Source organism: Panthera onca, chromosome D4 (assembly GCF_046562875.1).
Source record: "Panthera onca isolate mPanOnc1 chromosome D4, mPanOnc1 haplotype 2, whole genome shotgun sequence".
Lineage (NCBI taxonomy): Eukaryota > Metazoa > Chordata > Mammalia > Carnivora > Felidae > Panthera > Panthera onca.
In genome coordinates, this window is record NC_138351.1 from 16,982,504 (window position 1) to 16,991,415 (window position 8,912).

Consider the following 8,912-nt stretch of genomic DNA (forward strand, 5'->3'; position numbering starts at 1 on the left):
GCCCTACTCCATCAACATCACTGTGATGATGGTATGATTTCATATTGGTCCAGTGTGCTGGCAACAGATAAACAGTTGGGAACTCCTAATTTAAAAGACCAGAAGAATATTAACTCCTTATAGAGCACACAGCTTAGAGCTTTGAAGATACCAACAAGATGGAACTATGTATGAAGCATACAAGGCTATAAAAGGAGATTCTAAAACAGTCTGAGGAAGACTCCAATTAGAATAAGCTGTTATTGATGTTAGAACAGAGGTGTCTGTTCCTTTAGAAGCCTGTCCTATATTTATTGTATGTTTGCTTCAGTCTGAGAAGTGTAGACTGGGAAAACAGACAAAGAAGTGTGTTCAAAGGACAGTAGAGACTCACAGGACAGATGAGAAGGGTGGAGTTTCAGATTAGGAGCTAAACTTCCAGGAAAGATGTATAAATTTCCCAGAAACCAGTCTTATGATCATCTGACAGAACTGCCATCAACAACTATATGCTAAAATTTATACAGCCACAAAGAACATGACTCCACTGCCATCACCTTGGTCCCACACTGGTACCACTTCTACACCAGATACTTGACATTGGTCACAAATGCTTCAGGCATCTGACAAAGCTTCCTCTTGAAAGGAGACTCACACTACTTAACCTCCCAACCCAACTAATCAGTAAATGCATCTGATTTGTAAAGCCATAGTGACGTACTTGTATCCTACCTGCAAGAAATTTTCTGGCTTCTACATAAGGGTGCTCTGACTCACAAGTAGAGAAATACTCTAGTAATCAAAAAGGTGCTTAATAGTTGGTAGATGGAAGTGGTGGGGGGCGCCTGGGTGGCTCAGTTGGTTGAGCATCCAGCTCTTGATTTCAGCTCAGGTCGTGATCTCACGGTTTGTGGGATCAAGACCCATGTTGGGCTCCATGCTGAACGTGGAGTCTGCTTAAGATTCTCTCTTTCCCTTTGCCCAATAATATATCATTATTATTGTGGGGTTGTATAGTATAATAGCTGTTATTCAGCCCACGTGGGGGATTGAGGAGTATGCTATGATTTTTCGTAGCTGTGTTTGGTTAAGTCCTCCTCACCCTCAGACTAGGACTGATATGATAGCTATTGTTAGTAGTAAGTTGGGGTTAACGGCAGGTGAGATTTGGTAGAGGATTGACAGCGGTGCAATTTTTTGCCAATTAATAGGATTAGGCCTGAGGATATAGAGATTCCTTGTGTGACTTCAGGCACTCAGTGCTGTTTGGGGAAAGATCTGTTTTGCTTAAAAGAGCCAAGGGACAGCAGAATAAGTGATAAGCTCTATAAACTCACCTACTTCTGAAGGGACTGGCTGCCTTGAGAGTAACTACTGTTTCTTGAATTCTTTCTGTGTACCACACAGTGCAAAGTAACCCCTACCCAGAACCTACACAAACCATCAGTTATTTACAGATGAATAGATGAGGCACAGAGAAGTTGGATGACTTGCCCAAGGCCACACAGCTAGGATGAAATGGGATCGTGACCCAGGAGGAAGCCTGGTAAATGTTAGGTATTTCATCTGAACTACCTCCACCTTCAACCCCAGGCCTCTCTCTCTCTCTCTTTTTTTTTTTTTTAATGTTTATTTATTTTTGAGAGAAAAAGACAGAGTGTGAGAAGCAGAGGGGCAGAGAGAAGGAGACACAGAATCGAAGCAGGCTCCAGGCTCTGAGCCATCAGCACAGAGCCTGATGCAGGGCTCAAACTCGTGAACCACGAGATCATGACCTGACCTGAAGTCAGATGCCCAACTGACTGAGCCACCCAGGTGCCCCTCCCTGGAGTCCTCTTAAGGGTTAGCAATACTTCACTCACGGGGACTGCTGGCCACAAGCTCTGTGCTGACACCAGCCACAAGGTAAGACACTGGTGTCTAAATAGAGGGAAGAGCAGCAAAAAGAAACACAAATTCAGAGGAACAGCATCCAAAGAGATGATTCCAGAAAAACTGTGAGACAAATAATATGCCAGGGGAGTGCTCTTCAAATTTTTTTTTTGCTCATATATTCCCTAAAATAAGTTTGAATATCTATGTACCACTCCTACATTTTCTAAGTTGATGTTCAAATTTTTTCATTATAAGCTGAAATAACTGAAAAGCATACAACTTCCAGTACATTGTAAATATTGATATTTCAAAATAAAGCTCTCATCAATTTTCAATGCATCCAATGGAAACTATAAACATTGCGATCTATTTTAAACTTACACAAACATGCTACTCTTCACCATTTGGAATTTTACCTTTTCCTTTTGAAAAGGCACCATACTTATCCATGCCAAAAGTATGTTGTATGTATTAACTGGAATTTAAAGTTTATTTTATTCCCCATGACCCTAAATCTCTAATATTAACTTCTTTTGAACTGCCATTTTTTAGTAATAAAAACTGATTAAAAACTACACAAACATATAAATAAGTTTGAAATGTCGAGATGATTAAATATGGCTAAGATTTTATTGGAAATGCATGAATCCTTAATGAGATAAATGGAGATTTTTAAAAAACTGTCTATACATCTGTAGAACAGACTGCTTCATATTCTGTGGTTTCAAATAGAACTTATCACCCTTTACTTTCAGTTTTGCTCCTCTGGCTCTCACATTTCCTCTGTCTTTTTTTTTTCTTTTTTTTTAAGTTTACTTATTTTTGAGAGACAGTACAAGCAGGGGAGGGGCAGACAGAGAAGGAGAGAGAGAATCCCAAGTAGGCTCTGAGCTGTCAGCCCAGAGCCTGATGGGGGGCTCAATCAAGTGAGATCATGACCTGAGCCAGAATCAAGAGTCAGACACTTAACCAACAGAGCCACCCAGGCACCCCCACCCTGCCCATGTCTTTTAATGAACCTTTGGACTGTCCAACTCACAATTATCACAGTCATGAAAAGTATGTTCTTCTCCCACCATTGTCCACCAACATCCAATTAATTTTCAAGCTCCATCTGTTCTGGGTCTATGTTGAATTTCTTCTTTTGTGTTACCTTATCTCTGCCACTACCCTGGATTTCACTGGCAGTTACCGACTGGTCTTCTTCCTTCCTTTTTCCTTCCCCTAATCTAATACACATATTGCTACCAAGCCAATCCTGCTTGTCCAAAGTAAACTCAAGCCTTGTGACTGCTGTGCTTTAAAACCTTCTATCATGTCACCATTACATAAAGAATTCCCTCCAAGTAGTTTGTCTTAGAACTGCTTGCTCAAGGCCAACCACAATGTGGTGTTAATCTTCCTCTCTGTTCTTAGTTTCTGCTGTTCATATCTGAGCAAGTACATACCAATGCTTCTCAAACCCAGAGCACATATACCCATGGCTATGACATACTCACTATACCAAGGTGTATGTGTAGCCACAGGATAGTGGCATCTTCCTGAAAACAATTTAAGATACTATTTATATCAAAAACAAAGGTACTTGTATTATAGAATAAAATGCAAACTTTGTATGAATTATTAGGAAAAAAGGTCAGGCTTCAAAGAAATGTCAATCCTGTAGCTGGCCATCTCTGGCTACACTACCATATAAACTACATGTTATTTTTAAAACGTAATTATCTAATTATCACAGCAAGATATGAGTTTATAGATACTTTGACCCACTTGTGAGAAATAGATTTATAGACACCCATTTCCTCTGATGTCAGGAAACTTAATGTTACCAGTTGAAAGTAAATTTAGCTCCTTCTGCTTTTAATTCCATTCCCTCTAGATAAATATGCTGTCAATTCAATATGTCATGTTCCTCTTGGTTATTTGTATACTCCCAGGGAAGTTTTAAGGATCACTCTTAAGGGGCGCCTGGGTGGCTCAGTTGGTTAAGCACCTGACTCTTGATTATCGGCTCAGGTCATGAACCTGTGATCATGAGATTGAGCCCTACATCGAGCTCCACACTGCATGTGAAGCCTGCTTGGGATTCTCTTTCCCTCTCTCTCTCTTTCTCTCTCTTTCTCTCTCTCTCTTTCTCTCTACCCCTCCCATCTGCCCCTCTTCCCTACTCATACACTCTCTCTCTCGCTCTCAAAATACAAACATTAAAAAAAATCACTCTTCATAAACTGTTACCAGCTATAATACTATTTTTTAATCATCTCTTACTTCATTGTACCACTCACTCCCCCTGAATATGCCCTCTACCTTCCTGCCTCTGTTGAAGGAACCCATGCTGTTCCTCTCCCCTAAAATACATGTATTATATAAATACATTATAAAGTTTCATCTATCCTTCAAGGGTCAGATTTAAAACTCTTCCATGGAAGCCTGAAGAACCACACAGCCTCCCCTCTCACCCTCTTTAAGAAGTAACCCTCTGACTGCGCCTTCTCAGGTGACACATGTGACATCATCCCTACTAAGGGATTCTCTAAGCATTAATGTACTCGAGAACAGGATCTGCTTCTACACAAGTGTCCCCCGGTCCTCCAATAGGGCATAGAATACGTGCTCAGTAAATAGTTGAAGGACTGAATGAATGAATGAGGCCCCACTTTATTTCCAGTTGTCATCATCATGTTACTTTGGCTTTGCCTTATAATCTCGTAGTCCTTTTGTTGAGAACACACAAAGTATGTGCTTTCCTCTACTCAGAGGAGCAGACCCACTCGGAGTTACTGAAAACTGTCCCCTCATACAATTTGACACTTTGTTCTGAGCCAGAAGACGCTCCCAAATCTTCTCATTGGTCAATGATACAGCTAGAGGACTCACTTCAATTGCTAATATGCCACCTTCAAAGGAAAACATAGAACTTTCAATGGCATTTTTAAAAGGTGACTCTACCTGATGTAAATAAAATACTGAAATATTTACTAAAACTTGAGTCTTATATGTGCATAAAAGAGCACATTAGTGTAAGGTGTCTTTGCATCACAGCTGCTAGGTCATTTCAGAAAATATGGGTCTGACAGATGGAGAGAAACTAGAATTAAACCTTCAGGTATTTCTTGTTCTTTCTCAAGTCATGTTTATTTTAATTAAATTAGGGAAAAGAGAGTCTCATTTCTTAAAAGGAGAAGTCTTAAAGGACTTTCATCTCCCTACCATTTCTTCCCCTATAGAATTCTGAATGGGGGCAGGGTGACATGGGGGGAGGAGAAAGCCTGTGGCACTTTATGATTGGAATGAATAACTTTCAAGGGAATGATACATTTCTACTTCCAGAAATGTTTAACAGACTATGCTGTATGAGCTGTTAAGGTAAAGAGTCTTCTATCTGAAGGTAAAATGTAGAGAGAAACATAAAACCAAATTAGGTATCAAACTAATTAGAATCAATTAGTTCTTGCCAATAAATCCTGCATTTGTGTCTGATGCATTATAAACCACATGTTATTTTTAAAAGGTAATTATCTAATTATCATAGCAAGATATGAATTTATAGACACTTTGACCCACTTGTGAAAAATAGATTTATAGACACCCATTTCCTCTGATGTCAGGAAACTTAATCTTACCAATTCAAAGTAAATTTAGTTCCTTCCGCTTTTAATTCCATTCCATCTAGATAAATACGCTGTCAATTCAGTATTTCTCCCCCCCCCCCCCTTATTATTCTCTCCTTCCTGCCATGGGGGAGGGGAGGAGAGGGTGACCTACATTTCTAACAGTCCTGGTATTTTCTTCAACAATCAGTGTCATGACAGTCACTTCAGTAAAAATTGCCCCATTTTACAGATTAGAAAACTGAAGGACAGGGATTGAGCAGCATGCCCAGATCTCACAGCTAGTAAGGATTTACACACAGGTGTCAGGAGAAAGACCTCTGGTTCCCCATGACTGAGCATCCCTGTATCGTATTATGGCCAAGACCAACCATCTTTGACCACTGGGACCCAGGCCGACTATACGTGCACTGAGAACTCAAAAGTTCTCTCTGCTGGCTGGTCCTAAATTCTGCACAAGTCACCTGCATCCTCCTTCATGTACCTGACTACAACGAAAACACTTGTCAATAAATGGCTGCTAAGATTTGTGGGTGAAGATATCTTGAGATATTCAAATACATGTGGTTCCCCCACACACAGTATTGCTACTACTATTGTTATTATTAATTAAAGGAAGTAATCTGCTCTTGAGGACATTACAGGATTTCTGAACCTCAAGCAATGGTGAAGACAGAAATTGTCTACCTATAAGTCTGTCTGAATTTTCCTTCACAAATGCGTATACTATTAAGGACTTTGAAGTGCTGGGAAAAGAGGCAGGGAACCCAGCAGAAGTACACTGAACATTCAGGTCTCAAGAGAAAGAGAACCTGTGCACTGCTCAGAATGAGGTAACAAAATTCTAGAGAGGTGCTGCATGATACAAATAAAGGAGACCGCAGATGCCAGGTCACAAGCACGGCACAGAACGAGGAGAAACATGCCACCCTTGGAGAGGCCATGTGGAAAGAAGTAAGGACCATCTCAGCAGCCTTCAATGTGGACAGATTGTACTAGTCAGTTCAGGCTGCTATAACAAAATACATAGACTGAGAGCTTAAGCAACAGATAATTATTTCTCACATTTCTAGAGTCTGTGAAGGCCAGGATTCAAGTGCCAGCAGAATCAGTTCCTGGTGGGAGATTCTCTTCCTGGCTTGCAGATGCCGACGTGTCCTCACATGGCAGAGAAAGAGGGACAGCTCTGGTCTCTCTTCCTCTTCTTGTAAGAACACAGTTCTCATCATGGGGGCTGCAGCCCCATGACTTAATCTAAACCTCTAATCTAAATGACCTCTCAAAGTACCTCCCCATACCACCACAGTGGGGGTGGGGGGGTGGGGGGGACTTCAACGTATGAATTTGGAGGGGACACGAACATTCAGTCCAGGACCCAGATATCATATGATGAAAGACAAGAAGCCTCCTTTCTAATACTTTCTCTTTGCAAAAGGTCCAAGATTCGTGTCCCAACTCAGGGAAGAAAGCACAACTCTAATGAAAGAAGAAAAGAAATCAAGCTGCCCATCACCACAGCAGGAAAGGTCCTCAGAATTTGGCTTTTAGTTCACTCACTGAAAAATAAAGACATGGAACATTGTGTGGACAGCTGAATGTACAGATTGAAATTCATTTCTATTAATTATTATCATTTTTTTTAATTTAAAGGTGAGCATGTTTTATGCCAAGGAAAAGAGAAAAAAGACTTAGGAAGATGGATCTCTTCCAAAGATAAAAGCTCATTTTCTCCAATATTTACTAATCATAGCGAACTAGGAAAAGATATTTAAAGAGGTGTATTATCTTTTTTGCATCATGCAACACATCACTTATTAGCTAGAGTCCTGGTTAACCAAGTTCTGTGTCAGTGATCCAAAAACCATAATGGGAGATTTGCTACACTGAGAGGAAGTTCTGACTCGATAATCAATAAACATACCAGGAATACTTTGAAATTGGTTTTGGTATGGCAAAAAATTGTCTCTTGGTAAACGTATCTTTATATTGTGAATTTCCTCCAATATGAACAATAAATAAATTAATTCAACTGGTACAGGCACCATTTGGCCTGAACACACAGATGCTAGAATTCTACTATGCCTGGCAGAGATGGCTGGCTCACTCCTATAAGATGAGCTCTGAGTTGTTCTCTAGACAGGTGTTTCCTGAAAATTGACACTGAGGGTGTCAAAATAAAACCACAATAACAGGTTTAATCAGGCACACTGAAAACATACATAGAAAAACCAACTTAAGCTTACAAATGATAGAAATTGCAAAACAAGATGCAAAATAACAAATTCAGGGGAAATATTTTAAATACTATTCTTCACACATAACAGAAATGACAAAACATTTCCTGGCTCCTAACATGATGATGCTTTCAACATCTGGGATCCAGAGAAGTATCTTCTGGAAAACAGAATAGGTGTATAACACTGTTTATATGTGAATTCAGATACCCAAATAGGCCACGTAGCCCAAAAGACCAGGATGATGCTGATGGATTTTGGTCATGGTTCAAGTTCAGTGGAAATTATCTCAGATGCTTTGAATCTAAATACAGAGGTGGAGGAGGGGTGGGGATCTTTCTCAAGGTAGTTAGAACGGAATACAGGAATGTCTTAGGGTTTGTTACAACCACAGAGGTTGACTTAGTGCATATGGCTAAAGGACAACCCAGACGAAGTATAAGAGGGTAGGCTGGCTACCACACCTCCCAGGTCAGGCTACACTACAGGCCCCAGACTGCAGACGTGAGACATAAAAGCAGCCAGGAGTAGCCCTTTCATTTGTACACACGGAGGCTGCTGCCAGTTAGGTTTCCTGGGAAACTGACTCAGAAGGGATGAGTGTGCAGGAGGCTGTTGGGAGCTACTGTGTGATCAACATCTGTGGAAGAGAAAGAAAAGACACAGGGCTGAGCAGAGAGAGAAACTGAGCTGTGACATGGTCGCAAAGAAAGCCTTGGACAAATTCTCAAAAAGTTCTCAAGACAGAATTGATTTTGGTGCTGTCCCAAGTTGGGATGAGAGGTCAGGCCTTTTTAAGTGCCCTCTTCTCACACCTCACCAATGTCCAGCCCTAGAAAGGGCCGTGACCTTGGATGTGTCAGCTAAGACGGGGGGGTGGTTCTTTAAAGGGGTTCACAGCCGAGTGCTGCTGCCCTGCCTGTCAACCACAGAGGCAGAATTCTATCCATGGTCACGAATGACTCTTTTGGCCCATTTTTTTAAGCTAATTTTACATATTTTCAAAGACTCATCTTTGAGTGACTTTTTTATAGTCCAGTATCAGCAGGGGGCCCATTTACATAATTTAACCAATCACATAACAGCCCTACTTGGCCACTCTTGGTCTTTGAGGTGCCCATTTAACATCACCAGCACAAAGACTGCATCATTCCCAATCAAAAGCAATTCCACTCTATTCACTGGAAGTTATCTAACACATGTTCCATCGGTC